We start from the raw sequence: 13,588 nt of genomic DNA on the forward strand, positions 1-13,588 counted from the left end.
GGGGGTACTTTTGATACGCTGGCTTTGGTCGACTCCGGAGCAGGGGGGAATTTCATCTTCGAAGACCACGTCCGGCAGTTGCAGATTGGGGTCCAATCCCGAATTCCTCCTATCCGGGTATCTTCCATTCACAGTACTCTCCTCCCAGGGAGTATTTCTACCTGCACAAAGACCTTGATTCTTCGCACTGGCCTCCTACACGTGGAAGAAATCTCTTTCCTTATACTGGAGAAGTCCATGCACCCTGTCATCTTGGGCTTGCCCTGGCTGCAGAAACATTCCCCAGTTATACACTGGGATATACTTCAGATTGCATCTTGGGGCCGGTCTTGTTTCGACTCCTGCCTGACAGATATTCCTCGTCCCAGTGTGCCTCTCTTGACCATGCCCATGGCACTCCCGCCACAGTACCAAGATTTTAAAGATATATCCACACACTGCGTACAAGTGCGGCAAGTACTACAGAAACTTCGGGACAATTGTCTCTTTGCCAAGTTAGAGAAGTGCCAGTTCGAGCAGGAATCCTTGCCTTTCCTTGGATAGTCTCATCCACGGGCTTCCATATGGACCCTGATAAAGTGGCGGCCATTCGGGATTGGCCACAGCCGGTAGGGGTCAAGGCCCTACAATGCTTCCTGGGCTTCGCTAATTTCTATTGCTGGTTCATACCCCATTACTCCCGGATGGTGGCACTGCTCACAGCCCTTACCAGGAAGGGTGCCGATGCAAAGAACTGGTCCCCAACAGCAATAAATGCCTTCCAGAGGCTGAATGAGGTCTTTCTTCTTGATGTCTGTCTCCACCATCCAGATCCGCAGTGTCAGTTTATCGTAGAGGTAGACACATCTGATCTTGCGGTAGGGGCTGCCCTGAGCCAGTTATCCATTAAAGGCAAACCCCTACCATGTTCCTATTATTCTCGAAAATTCTCTCCGGCGGAGAGAAATTACAGTATTGGTGACAAGGAGCTCCTGGCCATCAAGCTCGCGCTGGAGGAGTGGTGTCAGTAGCTGAAGGGTCCCAATACCCCTTGATCATCTATATGGACCACAAGAACCTAGAATTCATGTACCGAGCACAACGCCTCAATTCTCAACAAACTTGATGGTCGCTTTTCTTTAGCCGTTTCAATGTCCTCCTCCGATACAGACCAGTCTCCAAGAATATTAGAGCCGACGCCCTCTCTTGCACGACAGAAATGGAGGATAACCCTAATCCGCCTTGATATATCCTCAAGCCAGCCAAAGTTCTTCTCGCAGCTTCAGTGGTGGTTTCCCATGGGTAAGACGGTGTGCCGGCTTGCCTCCGCAAGAGGGTGTTGTCATGGGCTCTTGACTCGTTGACCGCAGGGCATTCATGGGTCGCTCGGACCTTGGATCTGCTGACTGAATATTACTGGTGGCCTCAGGTCAGGAGAGATGTTCGTCTCTACGTCAGCTCCTGCCTGACCTGCGCTCGACAAAAGACGCTGACTGGTCACCCGTGGGGGCCTCCTTCAACCTTTACCTATCCCCAGCGAACCATGGACCCATTTGTCAACCGACTTCATCGTGGACTTACCACCTTCAGAAGAGAAAACTGTGATATGGGTCACAATCGATAGGTTTTCGAAAATGGCCCACTTCGTCCCCCTCACCAAATTACCAATGGCACCAGAACTCGCTAGTTTTTTCACTCAGCACATCTTTCACCTACATGGACTGCCTCTCCATATTGCCTCCGACCGGGGCTTGCAGTTCACGGCTAAATATTGGAGAGCACTCTGTAAGAAATTTGGGGTCCAATTGGACTTCACGACCGCCTTTCATCCCCAAGGCAATAGCCAAGCAGAACGCACAAACTGAACCTTGAAAACTTTTCTCTGAGCCTTCGCAGGAGACCTTCAAGATGATTGGGTCGCTTTACTCCCCTGGGCAGAATTCTCCTACAACCACCATAGGCATTCAGCTACCGGCAGGTCTTCCTTCCAGGTAGTCTATGGGAGATGTCTCCAACCTCCTTTGCCATTGCCATTGGCAGTTCCATCACCAGCCGTGCAACTCACAGCCCAACAGTTACACAATCTCTGGGGCTCTACTCGGGAGAAACTACAACGCACGGCAGTCACGGCAAAGAGGTATGCGGACCATCTGCGATGTCCAGCTCCAACATTCCATCCCGGGGACAAGGTATGGTTAAGTACCAAACACCTTCGCCTGCGAGTTCCTTCTATGTGCTTGGCTCCGAGGTACATTGGCCCGTTCCCAGTCACAGAACGAGTGGGTGCTGTCTCCTACCGGCTCTGCCTTCCCTCTATGCTCAGGGCTCATAATGTTTTTCACGTCTCATTACTCAAGCCATTGGTCTTGTCCATCTTCCACAACAAGATCCCTGAACCTGCCACTCCCGTGGCTCAGGAGGACACTGTCTACCAAGTAAAAGAGATATTAGATGTGCGCTTCCATCTCAGACGATGGGAATATCTCCTCTCCTGGGAAGGCTATTGCCTGGAGGAGAATTCTTGGGAGCCTGCCTCCAACATTTTGGATAAATCCCTTCTTCAACAGTTTCATCTGCGCCTCCCTGCTAAGCCAAAGCCCCCAGGAAGGGGGCATAGAAGGGGGGGGGTACTGTTATGGGCCCGACCCGCGGAGGTCCATGGGCTGGCCCTCCACCTACCCCGGGATGTCTGGTGGCTGCTGAGGTGTTCCTGAGGCCTAGTCAGGCCGGTAATGTTTCTTCGCGGTGTTCCCTCTGTGAGGGAGATGCTGCCGACGTCTGGGCTGGCCCCGCCCCCTAGGCACGCGCGCGGGGATCCAAACCTTAAAGGGGCCAGCGCGGGAATACACAGCACCTCCCAGGAGTGATGTCAGATGCTCCCAGGGTATTTAAACCCTGCACCAACTCCACTCCTGGCCTTGCAACGAGGTTCACTCTGGTTTAGAGTTGCTAGTTGCTGTTCCTGACTTTGGCTTCCGTCCACTGGCTTCTGACCCTGGCTTTCGTCCACTGGCTTCTGACTTCGGCTTCCGTCCATTGGCTTCTGACTCCGGCTTTCGTCCACTGGCTTCTGACTTTGGCTTTCATCTACTGGTTCCTGTCTTCGGCATTCATCCAGGAGGTCTCGCCTAAATCCAAGCGGCTCGGGTCCTCATGGGGGGACTGCGGGCTTCCAGTGGTGAAGTTCCAGTTGGCCTTCTAGCTCCAGCTTCTTCTCCATCATGAAATCGACTCGCAGGAGACCGCTCATAAGTCCAAGCGGCCCGGGTCCTCTTGGGCTCCTCCTGGGGGGACCTCAGGTCTCCAGTGATGAAGATCCTCCTAGTCTCCTGCTTGTGCCGCTTCCCGGCTTCAACATCCACTGTGTACCTCCACAGTGAGCCATCATCTGTCCAAGTCGGCTCAAGGGTCCACGAATCCAACATAAGGTTCTCATTTAGTTGGATCCCTAGATCCCGTACTTGGTTTGAGGGAGTAATTTAAAAATTACCCAGGTCTAGAGTCGGTGTTTTAGCTATCAAAGAGTTTCTACTTAACCAAATGATTTCAGTCTTTTTTGGGTTTAATGTTAGTTTAAGATTTGATAGTTCCTGCTGTTTTGTTTTCACATAAGTTGAAAGTGATACTGTGTTTCAAATGTTTTGGAGAACGGAATATAAAATTGTATGTTGTCAGTACACAGGAAGAATGCAATTCCTAAATCCACCAGTAGTTTGACAGTGGGAGCACATAGATCTTGAATAGAGTTGGCGAGAATGCAGAGCCTTAAAGGACTCCTGTATCAATCTGGAAAGTATCAGATAAGTGATTGCCAGTTTGACTTGGAATGTTCTATTAGAAAATAAGGAAGAGAACCATTTGAGAAACACTACCTTCGATCCCAATTTTGAACAGTTGATGGCACGGTAGGATATGGTTCACAGTGTCAAAGGTGGCTGTTAAATTGTTTAGCACGAGAAAATAAGATTCACCTGCATCAAATCCTCATAAAACTGAGTCCATTAATGAGAGTAGTGTCTCAGTTGAATGTTGTTTCCTAAATCTGAATTGATTTGGGAAGAAAATATCTTGGTCTTCCAAGTGATTTACCAATTGGGTTAATACTGCTTTTACAAGAGCTTTTGATAGAAAAAGCAGATTGGATATTGGACGATAGCTGTCCCAATCATCAAATCTACTATTTTTATTTCTGGGAATTGGCTTTATCACAGTTTGTTTTAATTCATGTAGTACAATTCCTTCTGATAGAGAATGATTAATTAAGGTCGTTTTTGTCAGGGTAATAACATGATGTACTTGTTTTAAGGAACTTGCTGGAATTGGATCATGTTGGGTAGTAGCAGGCTTAATTTTAGCAATGATTTGGCTGATTTCAATATTTGTTACTCTGTCGAACGTGGACCACCAGTCCATGTGAATCTTTAAGTGCTCTTGTTCAAGTGTTATGAATCCTGCCCGCGGGCTTCCCCACAAGCAGGCTCCTCACCTTGCTGCCTGTTCCCTATGCGGCTGGACGCCGCCGACGTAGGGCCTTCTGTGCGGCTGGAGCCGCGGACTCTGGTTACTTCTTGCGGCCCGGAGGCCGCCCATCATGTTCTCTTCACTGCGGCCAGAGCCACGGACTTCGCCGCCATGCTTCTCGTGGTTGGAGCCGCCGCCGACCTCAGCATCGTCATCATGGCTGGAGGCCGCAGTCCCCGTGCTTGCCTGGCGGCCGGAGCCACCCTTGGGTCCTCCTGCAGCGGCAGGAGCCGCTGCCGACGTCAAGGCCTGCTCCCCGGCCCAGCCCTGCCTCTGCTACGTCGACATCTGTGCAGGGCCACTGTCCAAGGTCTTGCACAGCTTCCTGTTCCTCTCCCTAGGTGCACGGCCGCGCCTCCTGGTCAGATTTAAAGGGCCCAAGGCCGGATATGCCCTGGGCCCCACCTAAGGACTGTTTCCTGTATCAGCCCTATAAAAGGGCTGCTCCTGCATGCCACCTTGGCCTTGCATCAGAGTTACTTCGCTCTTGGATGTCCCAGTCTTCCAGCTCTCCGTCAGGTCCTTCTCATTCATCGTTGGAGCTCCATGTCTCGTCTGCTTCTTGTGCCATGTCTTCGTCTCCTGAGGTCCTCGTCCAGGTCTCCTGATGTCTCGTTTCCCGATGTCTTGCTTCCTGATGTTCCAGGGTTCCTGATGTTCTTCTCCAGTGCCTTCCAAGTTCCCCTGCGCTCTTGAGCCTTCTTGTCTTGCCAGCTCCATGGTTCTCCAGGTGACACATCTCCGTCATTGGAGTTGCCTGCAGCTGGATTCATGTCCTGCGCTCCTGAGCCTTCCTGACCTGCCAGCTCCTGTGGTTCTCCGGATGACACCGGCTCCATCATTGGAGTCTCGCCTCGGCTGGATTCCTTCCTGCACTCGTCCCGCTCTCCGCGTGGTCCATGACCAGCCTCCTCAGGCTGTGTAGGGTGCGCAGTGGGACAGGGTGGTCCGCGACCAGCCCATTGGGTCCGCCCGTGAAGGTGGGCTGTGTAGGGCGCCCTGAGAGACAGTGCCAATGTCTAACCTTCCCAGCTTCTCGTCTCGTCTTGAGTCTTCCAAGTTCCTCGTCACATCGAGAGTCTTCCACGATCCTTATCCACTTCCAGTGTCTCCATGTCTTTCTGTCACAAGGCCTCTGTCTGCCCTCATCCTCAGTCCGGCCTGCTGCTCCATGCCGATCTAAAGCAGCAGATCCGAAAGGGCTGGGAATGGTCGGAGGACAGTTTTTCAACCAACATCATCTTGTTGGCTCCGGGAGCATGCATGGGGGAGCATACGTGGGGGGTCCCGGGAGCGATTTCCCGCTCCCGGACCATCGGCTGCCACTAATCAAAATGGCGCCGATTGCCCTTTGCCCTTACCATGTGACAGGGTATCCGTGCCATTGGCCAGCCCCTGTCACATGGTAGGAGCACTGGATGGCCCGCGCCAACATGGATTTATCCAAGGGAAGTCTTGCCTCACAAATCTCCTACATTTTTTTGAAGGGGTGAATAAACATGTGGAAAAAGGTGAACCAGTAGATGTGGTATATTTGGATTTTCAGAAGGCGTTCGACAAAGTCCCTCATGAGAAGCTTCTAAGAAAACTAAAAAGTCATGGGATAGGAGGCGATGTCCTTTTGTGGATTGTAAGCTGGTTAAAAGACAGTAAACAGAGTAGGATTAAATGGTCTGTTTTCACAGTGGAAAAAGGTATTGGGCATCCAAATGACAGATGAAATTTAATGTGGACAAGTGTAAGGTGTTGCATATAGGGAAAAATAGCCCTTGCTGTAGTTACACGATGTTGTCAATTAATCTTTATTTCTGAAAATTTGCTGGTTAGTCTCACTACTGACACTAGTGTCTACACTACTGCTACAATGATCTTTCTGTGTGTAAGGCTGAACAATCATCAAAGAGAATATCCTATAATAGAACAACAATTTTAGTATTTTGCTCTGCTGACGAGTGCATGCAGATGCACACAACATACACAGAAAAAGAATGAATGATATAGTGCTATACTATGTGTGTGTTCGTGTGCCGGCTCCGGCAGGCCCGCGGCCAGGCCCTCTTTTGCCTGCTCCTCCATCTCGCTCCACTTCTCGCGTGGCCATGGCCCGCCATCTATGACCTCGGGCCAACCCCGGTGCTCCTGTGTCCGCAACGGATGTCCATGCTCCACTGCAGGCCTCCATGCACGGTCCGCAGGGAGACGTCGCCGTCCCGCGCTGTGCCCCTCCCTAGGTGCTCGCGCGCATGCATCTCCTCTTCTTTTAAAGGGGCCGCGGTGGGAAACTAACCCGCTGGGTCCCGGTATATAAGACCCAGCCTCAGTTAGTTGCCTTTGCAACAGGTCTCCATGCTGGTCGTGTACTTCGTTGCTTCCCTTGGTGATTCCTTCGTGTTCCTGGTTCCTGTCTTGTTCGTGTTCATGATCCTAGTTCCGGTATTATCCTTTGTTCCTGTGTTCCTGAATTACTCTACTTGTTCTACGGATTAACTCCTGGACCCGACCTCTGCTTTGCCTGACCATGCTACTGATCATCTCCTGGACCTGACCTCTGCTTTGCCTGACCACACTCTTGATCTTCTCCTGAACCTGACCTCTGTTTTGTCTGACTACGCCATTACTTATCTCCTGGACTTGACCATTGTCTTGCCTCACCGCTATACCTTGCCTGCCACCTGCCCTGACTCCAGCCTGTTCTATGATGCCTCTGCTATACTCATTCTGGACTTGGCTTTTCAGGCTTTGGCCTGTTCTTACTCGGGCACCCCCTGTCTGCCTCTCGTTCCATTTGGCGCCCGAGACTCTGGGACTTCGCCTCATCCAGATCAGAACTGTTACTCTTACCACTGCTGGTCCCTGGCTGACCTCCTCCTCATCCACCAGAAAACCTCGGACGGAGGCCCACTTAACTCCAGCCGGCCCCGGTACCCAAGGGCTCAACCTGTGGCGAACGAGGGCTGGTATTGGCAAAGCTCCAGCTGGCTTCTGTCAGTCAGCCAGTTGTGCCTACCGATGGTGGGGACCCGTAGGACTTGCTTTGCAGGTAACGCCCGCCGCCAACCCCACCTCGGCTCAAGGGTCCACCTCCTGCGCAACAGGGCGCAACAGTGTATGAGCTCACTACTGATAAAACAGAAGTAAAAATGAGTGCCTAGTAATTTAATTGCATTAACAAAATTAATTAATCCACAAAGTGGCTGCTGTACCTGTTGTGGTAACTGGCACTGACATATCTAACAGACACAGACCCAGACAAAGAGAGTTAAAACAGCTTCTCTATGTGGGATACTGTGGCAGAGTTCAGCTACAGCACTGGTACTACACTGATAGCAACAGGTTTTAAATTTAATAAATCACTACAAAAATATCCAGTGCCAGCCAAGCAGGCCAGGCAGCCTGGAATGACTTCCCCCTAAAGGGGGGAAGGGAATGCTGGAGAACACTAACCTTCCTCTAAGTCAGTAGCAATGACAGCAGTGAGATGTTTAAAAACATTTTTATAAACCTGTGCAAATTAACACAGCGTGACAGCAGCTAACAGGATTAGAACAGATGGAATGTTTCTAATCTTCTTGAACAAAGCACTCTCGATTCAGAAGACTGTAGTAATACAGAATTCAAAAACAACAGCAAAGCAGGATGTATCCTTCACGAGTGAGAGAAAGAATCCAACTGCAATCTGACCCAGTCAGGGATTGCAGTACAAAGGATGGAAAGTTCAGTGATTCACTGATTTAGAAAAATGCTTCCCTCTGATATGTTCCTTTGCTTTGCCAGTCTGGTTTCCTTGACAACAGATCCCGGTTCTCCTCTGACCTCACACATGAGTCAAAGGCATGAGGGCTGGTTGCTATTGAAACTCCCACATGACCTGCCCAGCCTCAGAGTCTATTTTTTTTAATGCATCCAGAAGCCAATGCTTTTCAATGAGGAAATGTAAATGAATGAAACAAATGACATATGTTTTATTCGTGGGACTTGCTCAAAATTTTTCGGGGGCAACTGTTTCAGACGAATATGGTATATTCATTGGGGTGGATTTTAAAAAACTACGCCCGCGCGTACTTTTGTTCGCGCGACCGGCGCAAGCAAAAGCATGCTGGATTTTAATAGATACGCGCGTAGCCGTGCGTATCTTTTAAAATCTGGGGTTGGCGAGCGCAAGGCTGCGTAAAATCGGCAGCCCTCGCACACCGAGCCGCGCAGCCTGCCTCCGTTCCCTCTGAGGCTGCTCCGAAATCAGAGCGGCCTCGGAGGGAACTTTCCTTCCGCCTCCCCCCACCTTCTCCTCCCTTCCCCTACCTAACCCACCTCCCGGCCCTAACTAATTCCCTCCCCACCTTATTCCAAAAGTTATGCCTGCCCAAAGCAGGCGTAACTTGCGCGCGCCGGGCCGGCTGCCGGTGCGCCATGTTTTGGTCCGGGGGCTGGTCTGGAGGCCGCGGCCACACCCCAGGGTCGGAACCACGCCCGCGGCCCCGCGCCAGAACGCCCCCGATGATGCGCCGGCCGCGACACGCTCCCCGACACGCCCCCCAGGAAAGCCCCGGGATTTACGCACGTCCCGGGGCTTTGCGCGTGCCAGCAGCCTATGCAACATAGGCTCGGCATGCGCAGGGGGAGCTTGGGGCAGGTTTTCGGGGGGTACCCATGTATCTTACGCACGTACCCCTTTGAAAATCTGCTCCATTATGAATAGGCCATTTGTTTTAAATGAATGCACATCCCTATCTGCCAGTTCACCCAATCCATCTCCAACCTACACTCTAGTATTTCACCCTGAAACCTCAGCCAGTTCACCCAGTCCTCCCACCCAAAAACAGCAGAGAACAGACAAGTCTAATTTCACTTGCTATAGTTACAAGTTGACTATAAAACAGCAACTATCATGTGACCCCCACCCCAGTAAAATGTGCATGTGAAACCGAAAATACATGTGTACTTTCAATGTTTATAAAATAGCGTAGAGGCAAATACAGGCTGCTTATGCGCATATAAGCTATTTTTTCATGTGGTACCCTCTGCAAATTTACTCACATGTGTATGTGCCAAACTTTATATAACTGTAAACAGTAAAATATGCCGGTATTTATGAAAAAACTTAGTTCTAACCTCTGTTCATGGGGTTTTTATTCTTACAGTGATAAATACTTGTGGCAACAAATAGCTAGCTGCAATCAAACATCAAGTACTATTTGCCAAGGACTGAAAAGTCTCTATTGTTTTAACAACAAGTTTTCTCCATAATCATGGCTTGAGGTGAAAATGGAGAGGCTGTTTTTACAGCAAAGAAAATAAACCTTTGTGGATTGTTCAGTTTTTTCAATCCGTTTGCATGAAAAAAGAAATGTTTAAACAATTTATCTTAAATACATATTGACAGACGTGCCAGTACTGTACTCTACTTCTCTCTACTATACAATGAAGTTCCACCCTTTCTTTGCTCTGTAATTTACTTGCATTGTTACCATAGGAATAGGAATTGCAATAGACAAGGTTGCAATGTGTGCCACAGAGAGAAACATAAAAGAGCTGATTTATCAAGGCCGTATGAGCATAAAACAGAATATAACTGCCCAAGAATCTACTGCAGAAGTTAGTTCCAACACTATATTAGACTGTAAGGATCCAACTTTGTTGCCAATATTTCATTGGTCCAGATTGTGGCAAAATCCATAAATGTTTGAGAATAAGATTTTCAGATATGTCTGTGAAACACAGTATCACAATGAACCATTTTATGCATTTACTAGCAGATCTCTCGTACGGGAATATGATGAGCCCTGTGAAACTCCCCCAAAACAAGAAAATTCAATAACTTTAATGTAAACCTTGTATCAGGGGGTCATCCCATTAGGGTGAGGAGGTCGTTCACAAAGCAGGTGAAATCCTACTTAAGTTAAGAGTTACCAATCCCCTTTGTAAAAATGCAGATTTCTCCTGGGCTAAGATTTATTTATTTATTTATTTTTAGATTTTTATATACCGGTGTTCCTATATGAAATAAAGATCACATCGGTTTACATTGAAACAGAACATGAAAATTGCCAAAAGGCATTACATAGAACAAGGTCTAACATAGAACAAGATCTAACATTAAGTCCGTAGAATGCCAAAAGATGTGGTTCCAAAACAGGTCTGCTTTATTTATACAGAAAGGTATTTCCACCAGTTCATGTAAAGAGGAAAAAAACAGATGTTTACATTTCAGACATCCAGGAGAGATCATAGGTTTCAGATTGTTTTCCTCCAACAAATCAATTCATGGATTTGCTTAAAGTGTGCTATTGCTCCGACCCTTCCAGCCGTGATGGGTAGTCATCATTCCGTTCCATTAAAGACTTCTTTCTAGTATAACTTTAACTTAGAGCATGTTGGAATCCCTGCTTCACAAATCAGTAGAAAAATCCTTGGTAATCTTACTCCAGCTCTGGGATTTTAAAGCATTGCCACTTCTCCCCTGCCTTCATACGGTGACGAACAGACTTCCCAATTCCTAAGTATCCTAATTACCCTAATTATGGACACTGCATCAAGTACTAATTTTAGAATCTGCTACTGGACAATTACCGTTGAGCTCAAAAATTTACTATATTTTATATATATATTTGGCATTGCTTATATTTATATTTATTGATACGTTAAACAGTTAAACTGTCTTTATAAAATATTATATTGCTTTATTTATTTCCAGTTAAACTATTATTACTTTATTTAGCACTATGTTAAATTGTCAATCAGTTATACTGTTCCATATGTTCCTCGGTTCCATGTAAAGCTCCGCTCTCTGTTGAGCAGTTCTTCATTTTATGTAAACCGGATTGATTTGTAGTCCATACAAGAACTTCGGTATATAAAAATAAAAAATAAATAAATAAATAAGGAAAGGGTCTGCTGACTCATTTTCTGCTAAAACCTTGCTCTCTCACTAGGTGGATCCTTTGCATTCTCGAGCATAAACTATTGAAGCATGTTCCGTTCATAATCACTATCACTTTTACAGAAGTCGAAAAGATACATATTTTTTTTTCTCCTTCAGTAATGAAGGTTTCCTCATCAAGTCCTCATCAATTTCCTCATCAATTTGGTTTCCGTCGTGGGCTTAGTACTGAACTACTTTTGATCTCACTGGTTGATTCCATTAAATGGAGTCTTGATAATGGACATCAGTTCATCCTAGTTTCACTTGACATTACCTCAGCCTTTGATTCCATTGATCATCAAATTTTGCTTTTTCGTCTTCGGGAATGTGGTATTTCAGGAACAATACTTAATTGGTTTAAGAGTTATTTGTCTGAGCGTTCACAAGTCATTCGTTTTAATAACTCTTGTTCTGTGTCTCAGCAGGTGTAGGTTGGGATGCCACAGGGTTCAGCCCTTTCGGCAATGTTGTTTAATATATATCTTGCCCCCATTACCAAATTGCTTGCTACCATTTCGGATGGGTTCAAGATCTATGCTGATGACATTCAGTTTTATATAAAAGTCCAGAATTCATGGCAGGACACAGTGAATTCTTTAACCGTTTGTGTAGATTCTGTTAAGAGATGGTTGAAACATAATAAGTTGTTGTTAAACACTGGTAAGACCACAATGTTACTAATTCACCGACCTCATTCTGTACCTTCAGAAGACACCATTACAATAGATAATTTTTCATTTTCTCTTACCAAACTCATCAAGAGTTTAGGAATTATGATTGATTCTACCTTATCTTTCAAACCTCAAATAAAATCACTTATCAAATCAAGTTTCTTTAAACTTCGATTGTTAGGTGGCCTTCGTCATTTGCTGTACGAAAAAGATTTCTTGATGGTTGTCCGTGCCATTATTTTTCCGCACATTGATTACTGTAATGGGTTATACATTGGCTTACCGAAATGTTTAACTCAATCAGTACAACTCTTATTAAATTCAGCTGCTAGGCTGGTTTCTCACACAAAGCGTTATGAAAAGATCTCGCCAACTTTATGTAGACTTAACTGGTTGCCAGTGAATGAATGTATAGTGTTCAAGATAGGTATGTTAATTTACAAGCTTCATGTGTCAGATTCTACTTTTTGGTTTAATGCCTTGCTACGGAACTATAATCCAGTTAGATGCTTGAGATCTTCACAACATCATTTGTTAGAGATTCCCTCAGTTCATCACGCACGATTACTCTGCACTAGGGAGACCTCCTTCTCTATAGCGGCACCCATTCAATGGAACCTTCTTCCTTTTGACCTCAGATCTCTAGAAGACGTTAAAAAGTTTAAAACGTCACTTAAGGAATAGCTGCTCCATCGTGCGTTTAATGATAAATAATGCGGTTTGAATGCTTTTAATTCTGCTCATCAAATCTGCTTATCAAAGCAATTATCATGTTTTAATTATCGAGATTCCTCTTCTGGAATCATGCTTTGATGTCTGTAACATCAAAAATTTGGTATTTTGCTTTTGGTTTCTGTGAAACTAAAATTTGTTGTTTGTGTTGTATTTTATTTTGTTTTATTATGTATGTATTTTGTACATCGCCTAGGCCTTTTTAAGTATTAGGCGATTAATAAATTTTAATAAATGAAATGAAATGAAATGAAGGTGTCCTACACTTCTAACGTCATAGTTTTGTTTTTTTTTCTTCTGGGTGCTAAAGCAAGCTGCTCAGGGAGCTTGGTAACCACTCACACTGCCATGAGTTCAGGAGCTTCCACCCTCAGTTTACCACTGATCTTCACACAACCAATCCAACACTAAGCACTACTGCAGGGCTGAACATCTCCCCCTGCAGAATGCTCACAAACATCCTTGGGATCTACCCACAGGGTAAAAAAGTACAGGGGTTCACAATTTCAGACCATACCATGTGGCACAAGGGACAGCTGGCATTCATAAAAGACATTAACTTGTAGCATATATGGCTACTAATAGAATTCAATTCCTTTTGGACATGCATTAAAAAGTGACTTAATGCTTAATATACTAAACTAATGAGATGCAGAATGTGCAAACTAGAAGGGCCATGTTAACGTGAGGATGATGCTTTCAATGCACGTGCTCTACATCAGCTTTGTTTAGAACATCTTTACCTGCACTAACCAAGCCAAAGGGA

The sequence above is a fragment of the Rhinatrema bivittatum genome, chromosome 6 (assembly GCF_901001135.1).
Source record: "Rhinatrema bivittatum chromosome 6, aRhiBiv1.1, whole genome shotgun sequence".
NCBI classification, from domain to species: domain Eukaryota; kingdom Metazoa; phylum Chordata; class Amphibia; order Gymnophiona; family Rhinatrematidae; genus Rhinatrema; species Rhinatrema bivittatum.